Below are 18,096 nucleotides of genomic sequence, written 5' to 3'. Positions count from 1 at the left end.
AAAAAATAACCTAACGTCCCTGAGACCTTAACAGACAATTGGTTTCTGAAGAAGAATAAGCTCCAGGTTTTGCCACCAAGGCACTTTAAATTATGCTGAATGAGTGGATTTTTTTTTTTTCCTTTGAAGACATCTAAGGAAAGAAGTCTGGATTATTTAAGCTCACTTTTGTATATTTTATTTCCCATTGCCATTAATTTTTTGTATTTCTTGTTAATATTTCTTTATCCAATAATATTCCTTCACTGTTACCATTCTTTTTCCTCACCAAAGGTTACTGAGGTATATAAGGATATTAATATTCAGATGAGGGATTTCTCCAGTTTTGAATAGGGAAGTGAGGAAAAACCCATTCTGGCAAAGCCTGTCAGTCTAATCTGCCTTCAGAGAGGGAGGAAAAGAGATCTTCTACCTAATCCCTGCTTTCTTAGGTAGATGAGCTATGATGACACAAAGAATTTCAAGGAAGTGACTCTTACCATTATTTCTATCACAGGAGGAAGAAGACAGCCCCATCCTCAGGAATTAAAGGCAAACAAGCAATTTCAAAAACAGGTTATCTTTTCCTTTAGACTCATGAGTTCTTAAGAAGGGTAAGTAGAAAACTATTATGTATACAGACACCACTGATACAAGAAAAATGAAACTTGGAGAAAGTAGATAAATATTAGGACATTAAATTGCATGCTCTTAGATCCGATCCCATCACTTCATAGCAAATAGAAGGGCGGAAGTAGAAGCAGTGACAGATCTTAATTTCTTGGGCTCCAAAAATCACTGCAGATGGTGACTGCAGTCATGAAATTAAAAGATGCAAACTCCTTTGAAAGGAAAATTATGGTAAACCTAGACAGCATATCAAAAAGTAGATCTTTGTTGACAAAGATCCATGCAGTCATAGCTATGTTTTTTGCAGTAGCTATGTATGGATATGAGAATTAAACCATAAAGAAGGCAGAGTGGCAAAGAATTGATGCTTTTTAATTGTGGTACTGGAGAAGATTTTTGAGAGTCCCTTGGACATCAAGGAGATCAAATCAATCAGTCCAAAAGGAAATCAACCCTGAATACTCATTGGAAAAACTGTCCCTGAAGCTGGAGCTCCAGTACTTTGGCCACCTGATACAAAGAGCTGACTCATTGGAAAAGACCTTGATGCTGGGAAAGATCAAGGGCAAGAGGAGAAGGTGGTAGCAGAGAATGAGATGGTTAGATACATCACCAACTCAGTGGACATGAATTTGAGCAAACTCCAGAAGAGAGTGGAGGACAGAGGAACCTGACATGTTGCAATCCATGGTGTCATAAAGAGCTGGACACGACTTAGCCACTGAACACAACAACAACAGCAAATATGGAAAATAAAAAGAAATGTGCTTAAAACATAAAAAGAGAGCTAGGGAAAGCATAATCTAAGAAAAGCTGTCATCACTTTTGCCTTGAATTAAATATCATAAAGTAAAATGTCCAGTTTCAATGTTTCCTCTATCAGTTTTAAACTTGATCTTTTAAAAAATTACATTTATTCTGTATTTCTAGGTTCAAGAATTGAGGATTTTTATTAACATGTAGTGAAAAGTAAAGCTCACTGTGCACGTAAGCATGTGTGGTTAAAATTTAGGAGCCCTTTTCTTCACAAATGCATCTATAAAAGTTACATGCATAGTTATCATTTCTTTGTATTTACTTTGCATATGCAATTTTTAAAAGCATAATACACATTCCTTGTCTTAAAATTTATTAATAAATATCAGGCTATTGTGTAAAGGAAAGTTGCATGATATTGGTCATTGGGATTGATAAAATGTGCATTGGAAGGGTTGAGGGCGGGAAGAGAAGGGGACAACCGAGGATGAGATGGCTGGATGGCATCACCGACTCTGTGGACTTGAGTCTGAGTGAGCTCCGGGAGTTGGTGATGGACAGGGAGGCCTGGCATGCTGTGATTCATGGGGTCGCGGAGAGTTGGACATGACTGAGCAACTGAACTGAACTGAACTGAACTGAATCCATTTATGAGAGTTTAAATTGAATGAAGTACATAATTTTGATTTAGCAATTTTGTTTTTAACATTTTTTTTCAAAGTATGAAATATTTTTCTTAATAGCAAAATTCAGCTTAAAACTGGTATGTATAGCATAATACCATTTGAGGGGACCAATTTGTGGAAAAATATTTAGAATATTCTTTAAGTACCCAAATATTAATAGCAGTTGTGTCTGTCAGTGAAACTTAGAACAAAATAAATACACATTTTCAGTATCTTCTACAATTATCTTGCAATTTAAATATATTACTTTAAAAAATTTTTAAGATTTTGTGTGCCTCTAAAATTTTATCTTTCCCACTTGAAATAAAATAGTACCCTGATTTTTATTTAACTCTTCATAGAATTTATATATTTATTTTATTAGACAGTGACATTGGAATAATTCAAACTTCTTGAACACGTCTGTTTAGATTGATTAAAGTGTCAGTCAGTTCAGTTCAGTCGCTCAGTCGTGTCCGACTCTCCGCGACCCCATGAATCACAGCATGCCAGGCCTCCCTGTTCATCACCAACTCCCGGAGTTCACTCAAACTCATGTCCACAGAGTCAGTGATGCCATCCAGCCATCTCATTCTCTGTCGTCCCCTTCTCTTCCCACCCCCAACCTTTCCCAGCATCAGAGTCTTTTCCAGTGAGTCAACTCGTCGCATGAGGTGGCCAAAGTATTGCAGTTTCAGCTTTAGATTAAAGTGTACACAGGGTTAATATTAGGGAAAAAAGAATACATGCACTGTGAATCTTTTCTTTCTTAACCTAGCTCTTTTGTTTGTTAAGCCCACGTGACTTAAAAGTCACAAGTTGTTTTCTGAACCTGAAACTTTACCTAATGCTTATAAGATTTTAGCCAAATCATTTAGAATTTCTGAATCTTAAAGGTAAAATTTGAGCTATCAATAGATTGAGAATGCCTTCAATCAATAATTATTTGTAAATCAGGAAGGCAAGCACAATCTTTCTTTTTTTTTTCCCCAGTGTAGTGTCTGGGACATTTTAGGTCTGGTGACTGAAAGAATAAACGAATGGCCAGATAAATGAATGAATGAAATATAGTATATTAATACAAGTTTTAAAACAAGAGCGAATTTTCATTCATGGTTCTCAAAATATGATCCTCAAACTGATAGCATCAGTAATATCTCTGAGTTTGTTGAAGTATTAATAGAACACTTTTCAGGCTCCATCTTAGACCATATTTATCAGTAACACTGGGTATTGGGATCTAGTAATTTGTATTTTGTCACGGCCTCCAAAATGATTCTGAAACATGCTAAAATTCAAGAAGCTCTGATTTAGGTTGTTTTTCAACTAGTATTAATACTAATTAAAGTTTGATGGCTTTGTTGTAGGAACAGGAACCTCTTCCAGGGGCTGAGAATGGGCTCTTGACTAACAATCAGAAACGAGTTGTCTGAAGAGATACAAGTGCTGACAAAGCAGGAGACTTTATTGGGAAGGGGATCCTGGAGAGCAGGAGGGTAGGGGACCCAGGAAAACTGCTCTGCCCTGTGGTTTACAGTCTTGGGTTTTATGGTAATGGGATTACTTGCCAAGTTGTCACTGGTCAATCTTCTGACTCAGAGTCCCTTCTGGTGTGGCACGCATTACCCAGCCAAGTTGGATTCCAGAAAGAAAGATTCTGGGAGGTTGATAGGACATGCGATGTCTTTTGACCTTTCCCAAATTTTTCCTGTTGATGGTGGCTGGTTAGTTACTTGTTCCTTATCAGGACCTCTGGTCATAAAGTAAATTAAGCTAATGGTTACTATGGTGTCTGACTGGGGTGGGGCCTTCAGTCAGTGTTTCCCTTAAAAGTTTAATTGATAATGTGGTTGTCAGTCAACTCATGCACATCAGAAGTAGGGTTTGCCTGAAATTAACATCTTGTTGCCAAAGTTTGCCAGTTGCATTCCTTGGCATGTCCTGCCATACAGAAATACTTACATTGTTTCATGTATGTATTAATAGTTATTGCCAATATTTAAAAATTTAATATTTGGACATATCACAAAAAGAATCTAGATCTCTAAAAATGCTGCCTTCTTTTCTGCATGAAAAGAATGTGGTAAACCCTTGCCCCTCCAGCATCAGCATCATCAGCCATTATTCTCCCACTAAACTCTTTCTTTGTGTATATATGTGACTTACCAAAAAGAAAAAAAAAAGGGAGAGAGAGAAAGAGAGAGGTTGTGGAAATGATTAGAGTGACAGAAAACAAGTGTATTCTGAAGCCATCAGCTCTACTCTCTTTTCAAAGTGTATCTTTAGTGTATGTTTGTGTAGCTTTGTTGGAACTCATGTTTCTTCAGATGAAAACACACACACAATGACTTTTTATCATGATCAAAATTACTACAAGATATTCTTTAAAAATTGTAGAGAAACCACAGGATTCCACCTACTGACCCTTCAGCTTCTTTCCCTTTGCTTTTCTCTCTTTGAAGCCAATTGAACCTTTAAATCTAGGTAATCTCTGACTTGGCTTACTTTTGGCTGCCACCCTGATTCATTTCCTTTCAAGGCTTCCTGCCTCTTCCAGCTGTTGAAGCAGCAGGCTCTGCCCCTGTGTATGTAGTTCAAATTTGTATATCTTAACTGCCCATGAAGTCATTAACTACAGCATTCAGATCATATCTTTAAACTTCTCCTCTTTTTTTTTTTTATCCCAAAGACTGGAATGAGCCTCCCCGAGCTCGTCTTTCCCTCCGGTCAGGACTCCCACCAGGACCCAGGATTCCTTAGGCAGCTGCACCACCAACTGAAAATGAAAACTGAAAAGAGGGATTAAATCCTGGGGTAAAGTTTTCTTTTTAAATCTCTTTTCTCTGAGTTTTTGTTATGTATCCACAGCACAATGAGCTCCTTGAATAATTTCCATTTTGAACTTATGTTTATTGTTAGACTGTTTTTGCCTAATCGCAGTTTTCCCTCAGGAAACACAGTGTTATTTATATTGTGCAGACTCTCTTAGCTTTTCAGTGATCCCTTTCATTTTTCTAGGTTCAATGGGACTCTGCTGAAGCATGCCAGGATTGTGGGTCTTCTCATCAAACTGTAGGATCATAAGGGAAAATGGAATCCACTCCAAGCTCTCATTTTCTGCTCACATCTCTACTTCACCCCTATATACACACATGCACATACACATCCTTCAGGGTACTTTCCAGAATACAGAACATGTTATTTAATTCATATATTTAATTAGCTGGAGTTTGATGTAGACTAAGTAGAGCTGCAGTTTGTTAGAGTGAAACAAATGGAGCAAATATTCTTTTCCCACTAAAAGAATATCAGTGTCAGATGCTTCAGTTGTTTCTCCTAAGAGGGGCAATGATTTTTATTTTCCTCTTTTATTCTATTGTGTGTTTGTGTGTGTCAGTCGTATCCAACTCTTTGTGACTCTATAGACTGTAGCCTGCCAGGCGCCTCTGTTCATGGGATTTTCTATTAATGTTACCTCATGTGACAAGTTGACTCACTGGAAAAGAGTCTGATGCTGGGAGGGATTGGGGGTGGGAGGAGACGGGGACTAGAGAGAATGAGATGGCTGGATGGCATCACCGACTCAGTGGACATGAGTTTGAGTGAACTCCGGGAGTTGGTGATGGACAGGGAGACCTGGCGTGCTGTGATTCATGGGGTCGCGGAGAGTCGGACATGACTGAGCGACTGAACTGAATTGAAGTCAATGTTAGACATTTTAATTTTTAACTTATCACTCAAGTAGGTAGATTTGTAGTATTGTGTAGACTGTATTATATACCACATTAAAAGTTTTTGTCATTTTTTGTCATTTTAAGATTTAAGAGACTTCTAGGAACCAATTTAACTAAATATCCCTCATCAACCATCTGCCAAAGTATCTTAGTCAATAATGATAGTGGTAGCTCAGCTGATAAAGAATCTGCCTGCAATACAGGAGACTCCAGTTCAATTCCTGGGTTGGGAAGATCCCCTGGAGAAAGGATAGGCTACCCACCTCAGAATTCTTTGTCTTTCCTGCTGGCTCAGATGGTAAAGAATCCACCTGCAATGTGGGAGACCTGTGTTCAATCCCTGGGTTGGAAGATCCCCTGGAGAAGGGCTTGGCAACTCATTCCAGAATTCTTGCCTGGAGAATCCCATGGACAGAGGAGTCTGGCGGGCTACAATCCTTGGGATCGCGAAGAATCAGACATGACTAAAGCACAATCCTATATCTTTGGGCTCTCTCCCCTGAATCTATCTTCTCATTTAGTTCTAAACTCATCATCATCCACTGGTCATGATGAGGCAATGCTAATCCCAAACTGCTACTCCAAGGTTCTTAAATTGGTTACACCCACTTCCCAGATTTGACTAATATGTAGTCACTATCCTGTTGTTACTCATATCCCTCCTTCTTTGACAACATTTTTGCAGCATGAGAAGTTGAAGTTTTTGTCAGAGGGAAGTTTGCTTTGTCAAACAAACAAACAAAAAATTCCCTACAAACTGTGAACACTCTTAACCAAATGAGATAAATCAAGAACACTTTTGACTCTGGTCAGGCCTACCCATGCAGTATAACCAAGTAAGCAAAGCTGGGAAAACTGAACTCTATTTCTGAGAAACACCGCACTTGCTATGTGTCTGAGCAGACTTCCTGCAACTCTGTTTCCTAATCTCAGTCTGTAAAATGAAAGTAAGACTTATCATCAGGGAGATAATATGTATGAAGCACTGCTGCTGCTGCTGCTGCTGCGTCACTTCAGTCGTGTCCGACTCTGTGTGACCCCATAGACAGAAGCCCACCAGGCTCCCCCGTCCCTGGGATTCTCCAGGCAAGAACACTGAAGTGGGTTGCCATTGCCTTCTCCAATGTGTGAAAGTGAAAGTGAAGTCGCTCAGTCGTGTCCGACCCTTAGCGACCCCACAGACTGCAGCCTACCAGGCTCCTCCATCCATGGGATTTTCTAGGCAAGAGTACTCAATATAATTTATTTTCTAGAAAACCATTCTGATAAATCATTTATGTGCACTCTGTATTTTTAGAGAGTACCTTAACAGTAGTTTAAAACCATGTTTCCCCAATTTTCTTCTAAATGTGAGTAAGTTACTTGGGGATTTTATTAAAATATAAATTCTGATTCTGGATTGGAGCCTCAGATTCTGCATTTGTAATACAAGCTCTCAAGTGATGACAATAATGCATGGGGCTTGCTTATGTACCATATTAAAATAGCAATTATGAATCAATTATATAAATATAAGACAGTAGTACAAGTTAAATTAAAATGAGTAAGTAAAGAAACTAAAAAGTTTAAGACGTGAAATGGAACCAGGAATGATATTATAAATGTATAACATAATGTTAAACACATACTATGTGAGAAACAAATCTGTCTGTGTGTTTGTTGCAGAATGTATGGAAAATAGATCTGTGTCCTCAATACCTACTTGCTTTCCCATGACAATCTGTGTGTTTAATAAGAGTTGGTAAGTGGAATTATATTTCTATTAAATGATAAATTCCAGAGCCAAAAAATAAAAAAAAAAGAGAGCCTCATTTATTTTTCTCAATTGATTAAGAATATGCCAGTGTTCAAATGAAGTCTGGAATTGATATTTACCTTTACATAATCTGGAAATTTTAATTTGCTAAGGAATTAATAGAATACAATGTTTCAAGGAAAACTATTTCAGTAGGTGAAGTTCAAATCTAATATCTGAATATATTATGTTTATTTCTGCTCTCACTCATTCCTTATATACAAACTCCAAAGTAACACTATCCCTAAGATCTTAGAAGATTCTGAATGGGAAGTACATGTCACATCATTCATTCATTCATTTATTCAGTTCATTTAACACCTACTTTATGCTAGGTATCCCTTGTGGCTCAGCTGGTAAAGAAACTGCCCGCAATGCAGCAGACCTGGGTTCAATTCCTGGGTTGGGAAGATCCTCTGGAGAAGGGAAAGGCTACCCACTCCAGTACCCTAGCCTGGAGAATTCCATGGACTGTAGAGTCCCTGGGTTCACAAAGAGTTGAACACAACTAAGTGACTTTCACTTATTCTAGGTAAGGGGTATACCTACTCAGCTCCTACTCAGCTCTGTTGAGTTTTTGACCAACCACAGTATCTGTTCCATTCTTGAAGCTGCTGACATGTTCCAGAATTTTTTCTGGACCTAACAAGGGACTACAGATGCAAACAGATAGGATAATTAAGAAGCATCATGAAGGCAGAAATATAATATGGAATATTTAATTTTCTAAAATGCCCAGACCACACAGCTCTCACCCACATCCTTGTTTTAGGGTCTTACTGGCTCTAAACCTGTTTGTTTCTACTCTGTGCTGAGACTGCTCTTTCATTTAGATACTCTTTTCTAGGCTTCTTAGGTCCTCAAATCCTTTACTCTGGGAGCAGTAATGAAGATGTAAAATTCAAATTATTTTTCCTTTATTTCTAGCATGAGATGCCGTATATTTTTAGACAAATGCATTATATAATAATAACTTTTATTGGGAAAACTAAAAAAAATACACTATTTTGTGCATATCCACTAATTGTCAGACATAAAATATGATAAATAATGCATATGTTATAATGTAAAATGAAAAATATGTCCAGATTTTGTTCTTCTAGACTTTTCTTAAAACATTATTTATTATTTTGGCTGCACTGGTTGTTGGTTGCTGTGTGCAGGCTTTCTCTAGGGGCGGAGAGTGGGAGCTGCTTTTCAGTGTGGTGTGCGGGCTTCTCATTGCAGTAGCTTCTCCCGTCGGGGAGCAAGGGCTCTAGAGAGTTGGAGCTTCGATAGCTGCTGCACTTGGGCTCGGTAGTTGTGGCACATGGACTTAGTTGCTCCACTGCATGTGGGATATTTCCAGACCAAGGATCGAACCTGTGTCCCCTGCATATTCTTAACCACTGGACAATCAGGGAAACCCCTCTTCTAGACTTTTTTTTAAGAGCCTAGAGAATGGGGTCTAGCAGGGTGTGGAGAAGTTATCTCTAAAACACAAGGCTGCTACACAATATATTTTTCCTAATCTAAAGCATTCCTTTTTCTCTATAAAAGCATGTGAATATAATAGCAGCTAGCTTTTATGTTAGTGATTTTGTTTGTGGTTCCCATTACACAAATCGTTAGCTTAACAAGTTTCAACAATTTTCAAATCACCAAATTACTTACAAAATATTTGCCTGATAAAAATATTTGTATCAATTTGCCAATCAGCGATCAGCAGTCTTTGATGTCTAGTTAAAATTATTTGCTAGAGGCAATACAAGTTTATCTGAGATACATAATTTATGTTGTTAATTCAAACTCTATTCATCTGGTTGTATACATTATCTATCATTATTCATTGACAAGTTCTCAGAAATAAATGGCATAGTAGATTATAATGGATCTTAAAATTTCTACATTCTACCTTTCCTTCTATTTCTGAGAGGTTTATGTTCCTTGAGGGCAGAGAGAAGGGTTGTAAAATGAGAAACACATTAGCAAGAGCCAGGCTACAGTTTCATACGCAAAGTTCAGTGAAGATGAAGTGGAAAAAGTAGATAATGATGAGCTGTATGTGATGGTCAAGTTTGTGTGTCAGAATGATTGACACACAGGAAACCCAGATATTTGGTCAAACATTATTATCAGTGTGCCTGTTAGTGTATTTTCTGGATGAGATTAACATTTGAATTATTATATGAATAAACAAACTACCCTACCTAGTGTGGACAAGCCTTATCCAGTCAGTTGAAGGTCTGAATCACATAAAAAGGCAAACACTCTGGGAGTGAGGTGGAATTCCTTTTGCCTGCCTGTTTTTGAGCTGGGATATCATGTTTTCCTATCTTCACACTTAAACATGAGTTGTCACTGGGTCTCAAGCCTGCTGGCCTTCAGAAGGGAACTATACCATTGACTATCCTGGGTCTCCAGCTTGGGATAAGTTGATTCTATTTCTCTGGAGAATCCTGACCAATATACTCTCAAGATGTTTTTAATAGTTTAGCAGATCAATAAGATTCTAATTAAGGATTAGTATTATTTAGGATTATTATGATAAGAATAGTTGCCACTCAAAAATATGCAAAACAATTTTTATTGTATATAAATATTTATGTATATATACACAAAGAGATTTATCAATATGTAATTGGCTTAGATAATTTTAGAGGTGGGCAAGTCCCAATATGTGCAAGATGATTTGCAAGCTGGAGACCTAGAATAGCTGATGATTTAATTCCAATTGAGTCTGAAGTCTAAGAACAATGAGAGTTAATGGTATAGTTTTAATTCAAAAGCTGCCAGGCTTCAGACTCAGGAAAAGTTGATGTTTTAATTCCAATCTGAAGGCAGGAAAAAAGCTGTATTACAGTTCAAAGGCTATCAGGTAGGAAGCATTCATTCTTACTCAGATTTATTGTTCTAATCAGGCCTTAAACTCACAGAACGAGGTCATTCAACACTAGGGAGGGCAATCTGCTTTACTTAGCATTACCCATTTAAACATTAATCTAATCCCAAAACATCCTTACAGAAACACTCAGAATAATGTTTGACCAAATGTCTGGGCATCTGGTGGCTCAGTCAAGTGGACACATAAAGTTAATCTTCATAGCTTTTAAGTGAAATAGAGAATCATAAATTAAATGTTTCCCCTTATGTGAAACAACCAACAAGACTGTGGATAGAAAACAAATTGGGCCCTATTATTTCCCCCATTTACTGCTTTGAGAGAATTCCTGGGCCACAACTCAGGGAGGAAAACCCAGGTACAATATCAGACATACAATAGCAAGTATCAGGCATGCTAATTAGCAGAAGAAGGCAACAATAGTGAAAGGAAAAATCAGGTAATTGAAAATAATCTAGAACTAATACAGATGTTAGAGTGAGCAAACAAAGGTATTAAAACAGTTGTTATAACAATAATCAATATGTTCTAAAAGTTTTCTGCTTTATTGACTATGCCAAAGCTTTTGACTGTGTGGATCACAATAAATTGTGGAAAATTCTGAAAGAGATGGGAATACCAGACCCCTGACCTGCCTCTTAAGAGACCTGTATGCAGGTCAGGAAGCAACAGTTAAAACTGGACATGGAACAACAGACTGGTTCCAAATAGGAAAAAGAGTACGTCAAGGCTGTATATTGTCACCCTGATTATTTAACTTATATGCAGAGTACATCGTGAGGAACACTGGGCTGGAAGAAGCACAAGCAGGAATCAAGATTGCCGGGAGAAATATCAATCACATCAGATATGCAGATGACACTACCCTTATGGTAGAAAGTGAAGAGGAACTAAAGAACCCCTTGATGAAAGCGAAAGAGGGGAGTGAAAAAGTTGTCTTAAAGCTCAACATTCAGAAAACGAAGATCATGGCATCTGGTCCCATCACCTCATGGCAAATAGATGGAGAAAAAGTGTAAACAGTGTCAGATTTTATTTTTTGGGGGCTCCAAAATCACTGCGGATGCTGATTGCAGCCATGAAATTAAAAGATGCTTACTCCTTGGAAGGAAAGTTATGACCAACTTAGACAGCATATAAAAAGCAGAGACATTACTTTGCCAACAAAGGTCTGTCTAGTCAAGGCTATCATTTTTCTAGCAGTCATGTATAGACGTGAGAGTTGGACCTGATTATTTAAAGAAATAAAGAAAACTGATCACTGAAGAATTGGTGCTTTTGAACTGTGGTGTTGAAGAAGATTCTTGAGAGTCCTTTGGACTGCAAGGAGGTCCAACCAGTGTATTCTAAAGGAAATCAGTCCTGAATATTCATTGGAAGGACTGATGCTGAAGCTGAAACTCCAATACTTTGGCCACCTGATGTGAAGAGCTGACTCATTTGAAAAGACCCTGATGCTGGGAAAGATTGAAGGCAGGAGGAGAAGGGGATGACAGAGGATGAGATGGTTGGATGGCATCATTGACTCAATGGGCATGAGTTTGAGTAAACTCTGGGAATTGGTAATGGACAGGGAGGCCTTGTGTGCTGCAGTCCATGGGGTCGCAAAGAGTCAGACGTGACTGAGCTACTGAACTGAACTGAACTGAAAAGTTGAGACAGGAAGAGTATAATCATTCCTCAAATGATCTTCTAGAGATGAAAACTATAATGTCTGAGGGGGAAAAAAAAACACAACAAACATTGGAAGGGATTAAAATCAGATTGCACATTGCAGAAGAAAAAGTTAGTGAATATAAAGAAATATAGCCATAGACATTATCTGAATTGAAACACAAAAAGAAAAAAAAGATTTTTAAAAAATTAAAAGAGCTTCAATGCAAATTCATGTATCTTGGAGTATCAGAAGGAAGAGAAAGAGACCCTGAAAAAAGATATTTTAAAAAATATTGACTGCAAACCCCAAATTCACAGAAGTTCAATAAACAAGAGCACAGGCACACATACAAACCCATTAAAATAACTACATGAAGGAACATCATAATTTAATTGCTCAAAACCAGTGATATTATAGACTATCTTAGAAGCAGACAGAGAAAACAAATGCATTATATGCAGAAGAACCAAAGTGAGAAAGACAACATATTTCCTGTAGGAAAAAATAAGGAGAAACGATATGGCGGAGTAGAAGGTGGATGTGGTGTACTTCTCTCTCCATGGATGCATCAGCAATATACCTTCAGACACAAAAGATCTTGCAGAACACCAGCTGAGAGTGGGCAGGAGTCTTTGACCACCGGAAAGGAATTGATCCACAGAAATTACGGTAGGAAGGGGGGGGAAACGAGAATTATCAGGACTGGACATGTACGTGGTGGGGGGTGGGGACCTGAAGCAGGGATCAAATACCCACATCAGGGCAATTGTTTGGGACAGAAGAGGAGCATTTGAGGCTGTTGGAGAGTGCAGCAGCTCATCTGTGACAGTACGAATGGAATGAGAACCATACAATCTTTGCCGCAGCCCTACATACCCTGGGACAGGATTCGAGTCCCCTGGAATGCGCAGTGGCTCGGAGCTGGACTGTAGGGATTGGAGAGCAATCCCAGGGTGAGATCTGCTGTTGACTGCAGGGAGATAGTGAGAGGGGACATGAAGGAGGAGATGGAGGAGGGGAATACCTTGGAAGGAAAGCTGGGCAATCATGGAGGTAAGGCAATACTGCTGAGTCACATGCAGAGGGTGGAGCCATCACTGTAGCCTCTCTTCCCCACATGCAAGAGCCAGCAGCTGACCAATAGACCCAAGAGAGGGTGGCCCTTTAAGTGCCTGATGCCCTGAGCAACAGAGAAAGATCAGATAAAGAGGCCCTTTGAAGCCTGGTGACAGAGGCTAGGGAAAAAAAAAACTATAGCACCATATTTACTGCACCAATGGCTGCTGGCTCCCCTTGTACATGGCGTTGCCAAGGTTCCCATGATCCAAGCTCTGCACCACCTCCACATCCTGTCCTCACTGAGGCAGACCTAAAACCTCCAGGGCAGCCTCAGGAGCAAACTCCTGTGGACAACCCACATACAGAGGTGGAAATAAAACCACAATTGAACCCCAGGTGCAGTGTGGCTAAGGAAGAAGACCCAAAACCTTCCCACCAGCTGTACAAGCTACAGATTAAATCCACATGATCTTGATGAGTCTGGCTAGTGGTTTGTCAATTTTATTTACCCTCTCAAAGAACCAGCTTTTGGCTTTGTTGATTTTTGCTATGGTCTCTTTTGTTTCTTTTGCATTTATTTCTGCCCTAATTTTTACAATTTCTTTCCTTCTACTAACCCTGGGGTTCTTCATTTCTTCCTTTTCTAGTTGCTTTAGCTGTAGAGTTAGGTTATTTAGTTGACTATTTTCTTGTTTCTTGAGGTATGCCTGTATTGCTATGAACCTTCCCCTTAGCACTGCTTTTACAGTGTCCCACAGGTTTTGGGTTGTTGTGTTTTCATTTTCATTCATTTCTATGCATATTTTGATTTCTTTTTTGATTTTTTCTATGATTTGTTGGTTATTCAGCAGCATGTTGTTCAGCCTCCATATGTTGGAATTTTTAATAGTTTTTCTCCTGTCATTGAGATCTAATCTTACCGCATTGTGGTCAGAAAAGATGCTTGGAATGATTTCAATTTTTTTGAATTTACCAAGGCTAGATTTATGGCCCAGGATGTGATCTATCCTGAAGAAGGTTCCATGTGCACTTGAGAAAAGAGTGAAATTCATTGTTTTGGGGTGAAATGTCCTATAGATATCAATTAGGTCTAACTGGTCTATTGTATCATTTAATGTTTGTGTTTCCTTGTTAATTTTCTGTTTAGTTGATCTATCCATCAATGTGAGTGGGGTATTAAAGTCTCCCACTATTATTGTGTTATTGTTAATTTACCCTTTCATACTTGTTAGCATTAGTCTTACATATTGCGGTGCTCCTATGTTAGGTGCATATATATTTATAATTGTTATATCTTCTTCTTGTATTGATGCTTTGATTATTATGTAGTGGAGAGGGTGTGGAGAAAATGGAACCCTGTTACACTGTTGGTAGGTATACAAACTAGTACAGCCACTATGGAGAACAGTGTGGAGATTCCTTAAAAAACTGGAAATAGAACTGCCATATGATCCAGCAATCCCACTCCTGGGCATACACACCGAGGAAACCAGAATTGAAACAGACACATGTACTCCAGTGTTCATTGCAGCACTGTTCATGATAGCCAGGACATGGAAGCAACCTAGATGTCCATCTGCAGATGAATGGATAAGAAAGCTTTGGTACATATACACAATGGAGTATTACTCAGCCATTAAAAAGAATACATTTGAATCAGTTCTAATGAGGTGGATGAAACTGGAACCTATTATACAGAGTGAAGTAAGCCAGAAAGAAAAACACCAATACAGTATCAGTTCAGTTCAGTCGCTCAGTCGTGTCCGACTCTTTGCAACCCCATGAATCGCAGCACGCCAGGTCTCCCTGTCCATCACCAACTCCTGGAGTTCACTCAAACTCATGTCCATCGAGTCGGCGATGCCATCCAGCCATCTCATTCTCTGTCATCCCTTTCTTCTCCTGCCCCCAATCCCTCCCAGCATCAGAGTCTTTTCCAGTAACGCATACATATGGAATTTAGAAAGATGGTAACGATAACCCTGTATACAAGACAGCAAAAGAGACACAGATGTATAGAACAGTCTTTCTGACTCTGTGGGAGAGGGCGAGGGTGGGATGATTTGGGAGAATGGCATTGAAACATGTATATTATCATATGTGAAACTAATCGCCAGTCCAGGATTGATGCGTGATACAGGATGCTCGGGGCTGGTGCACTGGGATGATCCAGAAGGATGATATGGGGAGGGAGGTGGGAGGGGGGTTCAAGATGGGGAACACATGTAAACCCAGGGCAGATCCATGTCAATGTATAGCAAAACCAATACAATATTGTAAAGTAATTAGCCTCCAATTAAAGTTAAAAAACAATAAATCCACATGATCAACTAGGTAGATTCTGTGTCTGTGGAATATATAAAAGGGCAATGAGACTTCCCGCAAAATAAAAGGCAGTAGCTCTGGCAGCTGTGGACAGTGGAGGCAAGAACACGCAGGAGTAGGGCCAGGAACTTGCAGGAGTAGGGTCAGATTAGTCTGAGCTGTCCCCATAGCAGGTCCAGGGACTAACCAACCCATTATTGGAAGACATTTTAAGGAGGCAGAGGTGGACTATCCAAGAAAAACATTTTGATTATTCTTATATTTTGATTTGTTCTGTAATTGGATCTGGATTTTTCTTCCCTGTTCCTGTGGTTGATTTTATTATTAATATTACTCTACTTAAGCTTTTGAGAACTTTTTAAATCCCAATTTTCATTTCCTTTATATATTTCTACCTCTATGTTGGCCTTTTGCAATTCTGTGGAATTTTTTTTTCATTTTAAAAATTTTTCTAGGGAGAAGGAACAAGATGGCGGAGGAATAGGAAGGCGAGACCACTCTCTCCCCCACAAATTCATCAAAAGAACATTTGAATGCGGAGTAAAGTACACAAAACAACTTCTGAATGCTGGCAGAGGACATCAGGCACCCAGAAAAGCAGCCCATTGTCTTCGAAAGGAGGTAGGAAAAAACATAAAAGATAAAAAGCAAGACAAAAGAAGTAAGGACGGAGCTCCGTCCCAGGAAGGGAGGCTTTAAAAAGAGAGAAGTTTCCAAACACCAGGAAACACTCTCACTGGCGAATCTGTGGTGAGCCTTGGAAGCTCAGAGGGCCACATAACCCTCTTCTTTTTTTTTTAAGATTTTTTAAAAACCCACAGATTACCTGCCAAATGGTAACTCCCAGCGGAGAAGCAGCGCAGACGCCTGCATACGCCATTAGCAAGCGGGGGCTGGGCAGGGAGGAGCCGGCTGAACTGCTTAGAGAGAGGACTGGGCTTGAATGCCGCGAGAACAATTTGAGAGAACTGGGGAGAGCAAAGCAGACTGTGGGATAGCTTCCCCACAAAAAGGCGGAAAGCTCTAACCTAAGCCTCAGCCAGCCCTGCTCACAGAATAAAGGACTGAGCAGAGTGAGCCGGCTGCGGCTGGCCCATCCCCCATCCCCCGCCGAGACAGGCAGGGAGCGCAGCCAGAGCCGGAGCGGGCAACCGCGGCCCCAGAAAGGCATCTGATACAAACTGCAGACAGGCTTGTTGTTAATCAGGACTTCTTGGGCTCGGGCCGGTCGATATCCCCCTGAGAAGGTGCGCCGGTTGTACACCCAGAAAACTGAGTGGCGGGGACTGGGGAGGCAATAAGTTGCAGAGACCGTGCTCGCCAAACACCTGGTCACCTGAGCTGCTCGGACCAGGGAAGGCACAAACGCAGGCCCAACCAAGTCTGCTCCTTTGTGGAGTACCTGAGAACCTGAACTTGAGCCGCTCAGATCTGGGAAGTGCATACAACCTGGCGCCGGCCTTGGACAGTTCCCATCAGAGCAACCTAGAGCCTGTGCACTGTAGACTGGGACAGCATACATGCTGTGAGCGGGGGCAAACCCAGTGTGGCCGAGACACTGCGAGCACTCCCCACAGACACCAGAGATATTCGTCTGCAGTGTTCCTCCCTTCCCAGAACAGGACTGAACAACTGAGCCTTAAAAAGTGTCCAACCACCCCCTAGTACCAGGGCGGAAATTAGACACTGTAGAGACCAGCAAACAGAAGCTAAAACAGAGGGAACCACCTTGGAAATGACAGATAGAGAAGTCTAGAAGTTACTCCAAGAATAAGACCAAAAACCAGAGGCAAGAGGCTTAAGGCCGAATCCTGAGAACACCAGAGAACTCCTGACTCCAGGGAACATTAATCGATAGGAGCTCATCAAACGTCTCCATACATACACTAAAACCAAGCACCACCCAAGGGTCAACAAGTTCCAGAGCAAGACATACCACGCAAATTCTCCAGTAACACAGGAAACTAGCCCTGAGCTTCAATATACAGGCTGCCCAAAGTCACTCCAAACCCACTGACATCTCATAACTCATTACTGGACACTTCATTGCACTCCAGAGAGAACAAATCCAGCTGCACCCACCAGAACACCGACACAAGCTTCCATAAACAGGGAACCTTGACAAGTCACCTGTCCAACCCCACACACAGCGAGGAAACTACATAATAAAGAGAACTCCACAAACTGCCAGAAGAGGGAAAGGCCACCCCAAGCAAAGCATTATAAGCAAGATGAAGAGGCAGAGAAATACCCAGCAAGTAAAGGAACAAGATAAATGCCCACCAACACAAACAAAAGAGGAAGATATAGGGAATCTACCTGATAAAGAATTTTGAATTTTGGTGGTGAAAATGATTCAAAATCTTGAAAGCAAAATGGAGTTACAGATAAATAACCTGGAGAAAAGGATTGAGAAGATGGAAGAAAGGTTTAAGAAGGACTTAGAGGAAATAAAAAAGAGTCAATATACAATGAATAATGCAATAGATGAGATCAGAAACACTCTCGAGGCAACAAACAGTAGAATAACAGAGGCAGAAGACAGGATAAGTGAGCTAGAAGATAGAATTGTAGAAATAAATGAAACAGAGAGGAAAAAAGAAAAACAAATTAAA

At 39.9% G+C, this 18,096-nt stretch overlaps 1 protein-coding gene across 1 annotated transcript in view; it reads left to right on the top strand.

Annotated features, from left to right (window-relative positions):
• The first annotated feature begins 4,720 nt into the window (after nucleotides 1–4,720).
• The window catches only part of SULT1B1 (sulfotransferase family 1B member 1), a 43,347-nt gene continuing 29,971 nt past the window's right edge, over nucleotides 4,721–18,096 (top strand). The window contains exons 1-2 of the mRNA XM_055434646.2: nucleotides 4,721–4,844; nucleotides 15,937–16,102. The gene's annotated coding sequence lies outside the window, so the exon portion shown is untranslated. The remainder of the gene's footprint in view (nucleotides 4,845–15,936; nucleotides 16,103–18,096) is intronic.

The sequence above is a fragment of the Moschus berezovskii genome, chromosome 5 (assembly GCF_049115385.1).
Source record: "Moschus berezovskii isolate FMDL1 chromosome 5, NW_MosBer_1.0, whole genome shotgun sequence".
Classification (NCBI taxonomy): domain Eukaryota; kingdom Metazoa; phylum Chordata; class Mammalia; order Artiodactyla; family Moschidae; genus Moschus; species Moschus berezovskii.
Note: the sequence above shows the minus strand (reverse complement) of the source record. Positions and strands in the feature narration are given on the sequence as shown.